This window comes from Marmota flaviventris, chromosome 5, assembly GCF_047511675.1.
Source record: "Marmota flaviventris isolate mMarFla1 chromosome 5, mMarFla1.hap1, whole genome shotgun sequence".
Taxonomy (NCBI): Eukaryota; Metazoa; Chordata; class Mammalia; order Rodentia; family Sciuridae; genus Marmota; species Marmota flaviventris.
Window position 1 is genome coordinate 92284895 of NC_092502.1, and position 5777 is coordinate 92290671.

At 39.2% G+C, this 5777-nt stretch overlaps 1 pseudogene; it reads right to left on the reverse strand.

The window, feature by feature from the left end:
- Positions 1-1295: 1295 nt before the first annotated feature.
- On the reverse strand, positions 1296-1777 carry LOC114086289 (ubiquitin-conjugating enzyme E2 G2 pseudogene; annotated as a pseudogene).
- Between the last annotated feature and the right edge of the window lie 4000 nt (positions 1778-5777).

A 5777-nucleotide genomic window follows, 5' to 3' on the forward strand; every position in this document is an offset into this window, starting at 1 on the left:
TTTTTAATATAGGAATTAAATTCCCTCACAAAAGCGGGGCAGCATGTGATTTTTTTCATTCGATAAATATAAATTAATAAAAATACTATGTTTTATAAAGAGAATGCTGCTCCTCTTCCACCTCCCATGAACGCCCAGACGTGACTGTGTCCCTGTGGTCTTGAAGCAGGCCAGCAGACTCCACACCACCCACTGCTTCCCACTCTGGAGAGGCTGCATCTCGTTCATGCCTGCAAACACTACATTTCTCCTCCTCCACCCTTCCAAACACAAGTCCTGGCATGGAATTTCAAACATTTAATGATTAATCATTAAATTAAACATTTCTGAGAAGAAACAAACCTGGCCTCCACAGAAGCTCAATACTGAGCTCCTGAACCAGAATTGTTAACACCACGAAAGGTGAGATTTTGGTACAAGACAAATGTCTACTGGACATATTCAAAAAGGGAAGGAAAGAGGCTAATGTGAAATGAAATCTATTGCATGTTGCATAGGCCATCTCTTATTTTAAAAACAGAATCTCTTATTGAAATGTAACCTGTTTGAAACAGGCCGGCCATCTGCTTCCCCATACAACAGACCTATTGTTTCTTATGGTGTCTGCTAGGGGTACTGTGCTGCTCACCTCTCTCTGCTATCAGAGACACCTAGACAGCACCAAAATCATAGGCTGTAAAAAAGTGCTCCCTCTACTTGGGGCCTGAAGCTGAAGTCCAGGTCCCTAGCCAGGTCCATTTTTTTTGGGGAAAGGCACACCTCTGCACTCTGTGCCAACTAATGGTAGAGTCCCTTCTGACTTCAAGAGCAAAGAATGGTCCTGGTGCAACTACAGTGTACAGTGCAGAGCCCCAGAGTGACCCAACTTTTAGCTGGAAAAAGAAAAACTTGTAATGGATTCAGGAGAAAAAGTCACTAAAACTTCAAAGATCTTCCCATGCCTGCTCTAGCAGTGTACCAACAATCATGACATGAACACTAATCTCCTAAAAATGCAACCAGAGAAGCCAATGGTCTTCATGGCCAGCAATAACCTTCTGTTCTGGGTTCCCATTTCTCATCGACCATTTACAAAGTGTTCCCAAAAGTGTTTCTAAGTGTGATTGTAATGCACAATAAATGAAGAGGCTGTACCTAGGCTGTAAGAATAACCTTTACTTGTAAAACACAAGGAGTGCCATGGTTGTGTAAGCTTGCCTATTTTGGTGGCAGCACTGGTAGCACTGTCATTGAGTGTCCCAAGAGCAGCACTGGAACTGCACCATGTTCTCTAGCCATTCACACATGGGGTAGCCTCAGATCCCTAGAGACTTCTGCACAATCTGCTGGGCAATCTTGTAAAACCACTCCTGTTAGTCCCACCAAACTTTGGAAGTATCCATGCTTAACTCCACTTCTGTTGTCACCACTGACAGCAACAGAGGGATCTTCTCCACATTCCACACCAGGTTTCACTTCTTAAATCTGCTCTTGTAAGTCCAGTGGGGTCATTGCCCGGCTTGTGGAGGATGGAGATGAAGTCTCTGCCATTTGGGTCGATGTTGCGACAGAACATCTCACAAGTGCACATCATCTTCTGAGGACTCAGTGGGTAGTCAAGTGAGAAACTCATGATGCCAAGAGAAACACCAAACTCAAAACTGGTATTTTGGGGGCCCATGATCCATGCCTCTCATTCAAAAAAATTCTCTTCACTCATGGGGCCTGTCACAATTCTTTCTGAAGAATTCAGAGTTAGTTGCTTGTACTTGGCCTTCAGCCTCTTGAGCCTTTGTCCCGTGATGTTTGCAGTAGCTGCATCGCCACTTCTACTCACCTGCATCCCAGCACTGGGGGGAGAAGTCTTTCAAGGGAAATTTTGTCAGATTAAAAAAAAATGCTTTATATCTCTAAAAATAGTCTGTCTCTTCCAGTTATACCACATTTGGATCCCTGGACCAAAGGTAAATTCAAATAAAATCTATTCAATTTTTTGCTCATCCTCCCATTGTGTTGTTCTGTCGTATTTGCTGAAGAATCCACGTTGTCCAATCATGATTTTTGAGCATTTTATTGAAACATTATTTTGTTGGCTTTAAAATATTTATTCTTTAAAAAATTAGTCGCTGAGGGCAAGGGAGGAGAGGGATTATAAGGCACCAGAAAGTAAATTAGTTGCTTTTCCAAGTATTTTTGTCACTGTTGTCCTTTACTAGAAAGGAGGTCAACTCTCCAGTTTAGTTTTTATCTTAGGTGATTGGCAAGAAGCAAAGAATTTTGATTCATGATCTTTTGGACTGTCTTGAGAAATTAAATGTGGCTAGATATGGAAAGGTCTTGATTTTATCAATAATTAGGTCCTAACAGTATGTAATAGAGGCATCGCTCAGTTATGAAAGAGGACACTATGTTTCTCTGGGACTTGGGCACTAACCATCTGATGGACATAGCTTCCTTACTTTTAGAGTACAGTCTTCCCCTGGTTCAGTGTGATTAGAAATCACCCGTTATCAAGGGTTGAGTGTTATAGTGCAGCCTGTTATTTCAAATGTACTTAGCAGAGGCATAATAAATCACCATGAAATGACAAACACACGCTTCTCTAACTTCCTACTGTGGAACCAGATAAGTAGGAGAGCTTGTAGATTATAATCATTTGGTTGCAAAATATTCATGCATGTGTAATTTTCCACACAAAACCTGACAGGTGAAATAGTAACTGTTTCATGACTAACAGGTCATGAAATAGTAGAGAAATGAGGAATTTGCTCTCAGTTTGCCCCTCCCCCCCCAAATAATCCCTAACAAACTATTCTATCTTCATCTTGTTATATAGGTGCTATGGTTTTGATGTGGTTTGTCCTGCAAAGGATCAAGTGTTGGAGAAATGTTCCTCATTGAAGTGATCGAACCATTAAAAGGTGGGAACTGGTGGGAGGTGGTTAGGTCATTGGGGGTGCTGCCCTCAGAAGGGGTTAATGCTAGTCTCATTGAGTGAGTTCTCTTAAGAGCAAACTGTTACAAAAGAGCAAGCCAGCTCCTGAGTCACTCTCTGGATTCCTGTCTCACCATGCTGTCTGCCATAGTGCTATCCATCATGTGATGTAGCCCAGGAGGCCCTCATCAGAGGCCGAACAGATGGAGCTGCCCTATCTTGAATTTTCAGCCTCTAAAACTGTAAACTAAATAAACCTCTTCAGTTTATAAGGTACCTAGTCATGAGTATTTTATTATAGCAACAGAAAATGAACTAATAAGATAGGCCATTTCAAAATTAAATAATGTTTGCTATAGATCTTGAGCAGAATGAATTACAGAAAAAAGTTGATGAATTATAGCTTGAAAATGAAAGCTATTTGGTAACATGAAGATGGTATGAAATCTGATTGATTCAATAATCACTATCCATTTGAATTTTTTTTCCTAAGAAAAACATCTGTAGCAATCTCTAAAAGATCAAGAAAAATGATGCTCTCTAATTTAGCTACTAGAATAAAGATGATTTAACATAAAATTTAAAGAACCCTAATTTTGTAATATCCTAAATAACCTTGAATTGTACACTTTAAGTGGGTAAGTTGTGTAAAATAAGAATTATATCTTAATAAAGCTGTTAAAGAAATGTTATGGATAACAAGAAATTTCGACCTAACTGAATGAGAAAGGTCACAGGTGATATCTGAGTGTTCCAATCTCATTCTTGAGAATTTGATTTGATTTGCTTCTTCCTCCTGAAAAAGCAAGTGTCTCATTTTAGTCTACACTGGGAGGAAACAGGAAGGGAACTACTGCTGCTGTTGGCTTATGAACTTTGTTTTTGCAGACCAAGGGTTGAACCCAGGGATTTGTACATACTAGGCAAGCGCTCTACCACTGAGTCACATCAACAGCCCTAGAAGCCACAGTACTAAGGATTTCCTTCCAATATTTAAAAGAACAGTGGCAGGTGGTCCTTGGCAATACAGACAGCAATAGAAATACAGTAAACTAAAGAAAGAAAAGTATCCCTGTTTGTCATTTTTTTTTTTTGCTAGGGTTTCCCAAATTCTGAAACCATATAGAAACAAGCACCATTTGTCAAAAATTACCTTTGTCAGACAGTTGAGTGGCTAGATATCTGCTAAGTATGTTACTAGTGAATATGACTAGAGTATTCCACACAGTGAACATTTGTATTTCTGTAATCATCATCATGCAATAAAAATCCACTAACAATTTTCAAATGCTTACCAATTTCAAAAATACATTAAATGGAAAGTGACATTTTAAGTTAGGGTGGGTGCAAGTAGGAGAATCAGTTCTAACTTAAAATGGACTACAATGCAACATTGTAGGTTAAAAGACAACTCACTTGTCCCTTAAGGTGAATTCAATCTTATTACCATAATTCCGAAAGCTCCTAAAAAAAAAAAAAAAATTGAGTGCTCCAAAGATACAGTCTTGGTTTTTATGCTGTTTGACACTGTTGGGTAGCCTTTGCTTGCTATTTATGAGGACCATTTACTAACCAAAACTCAATATAGCAGGGAGGAGACAGATTAGGGAGAGTCCTCACAGGAAGAGGAGAGATTTATTTGACATCTCCTCAAGATAAATGAAGCCACTTCAGGAGAGAGAGAGAGAGAGAGAGAGAGAGAGAGAGAGAGAGAGAGAGAGAGAGAAAGAAGAAGAAGAAGAAGAAGGAGGAGGAGGAGGAGGAGGAGGAGGAGGAGGAGGAGGAGGAGGAGGAGGGAGGGGAGGAAGGGGAGGAAGGGGAGGAGGAGGAGGAGGAGAAGAGAAGAGAAGAGAAGAGAAGGAAGCAAGCCACACAAGGATAGGGCACTTGGATATTTTTAATTGTGACTTTAAGGGAAGTTATTAACAGAATAAAATATTCTCCCAGATTTAAAAAAAAAAAATTTCCTGAGATGCCACTGGTTTTCTCAAAAAGACTTAGGAATTAAAAAATAAAAGGTCAAAGCCTTCTTCAGCACAATCTTGTTCTGTTCCTAATGATTCTCCTGGAACAACAGTCAATGAAATCACCTTTAACACATCAGGGTTTGTTCTGGGCTGTACTTTCTGATTTCTCATTCCAAGACAAAGAAAGACTAAAAATCCAAAACAAGATTTTTTTTTTTCCAAAACAAACTCTGTATTGTTTGAATGAGCCACTTCTCAGCTGTGTGAAAGGCTTGGTGGAGTTATTTTTATCTGGGGACAAGACATTCATTCTGGAAAGAGTTCAGATCCCTAATTTTATGATGAGCAGAAATATATACTGTTGGCGAAAGACTATGTTAACTGCAGTATCCCTGTCAGCACTTAGGTGCAGAACCCTCAGCACAACATAATTTTATGGATCTCAGGAATTAAGTCTCCTAGATGCAGTGAAGTCTCGATCCAGGTCATTGAATCAGTGCTAGAAGAACACAGATATTTGACGCCATCTAGATACACTTCACTTTTTTGCTCACGCACATTTTCTCAAATAATGAGCCTGCATGATGCCAAATGAATCCCAGTGTTTTTATTGGTTATTACTTCCACTAAACAATGTTAGCCAAGTAAAATGATTAAAAGTCAACTAATATTCTTGTAATATGTATATCCTATTAACCTATTTAAATGGGTATTTATATAGCAGTGTATTTTCAGGTTGCACAAATATAAGTCATTTATATTCCAAATATAACAATCACTTCTGTGTTAATCAGTACAACTCACAGATTCCTATTTCACAGCTGCATGTACTTAGAGGCTTAGTACAAAACCAAGACAAATGTGAAAGTATCCTCATTTGAACAGTTAGTGAAGCC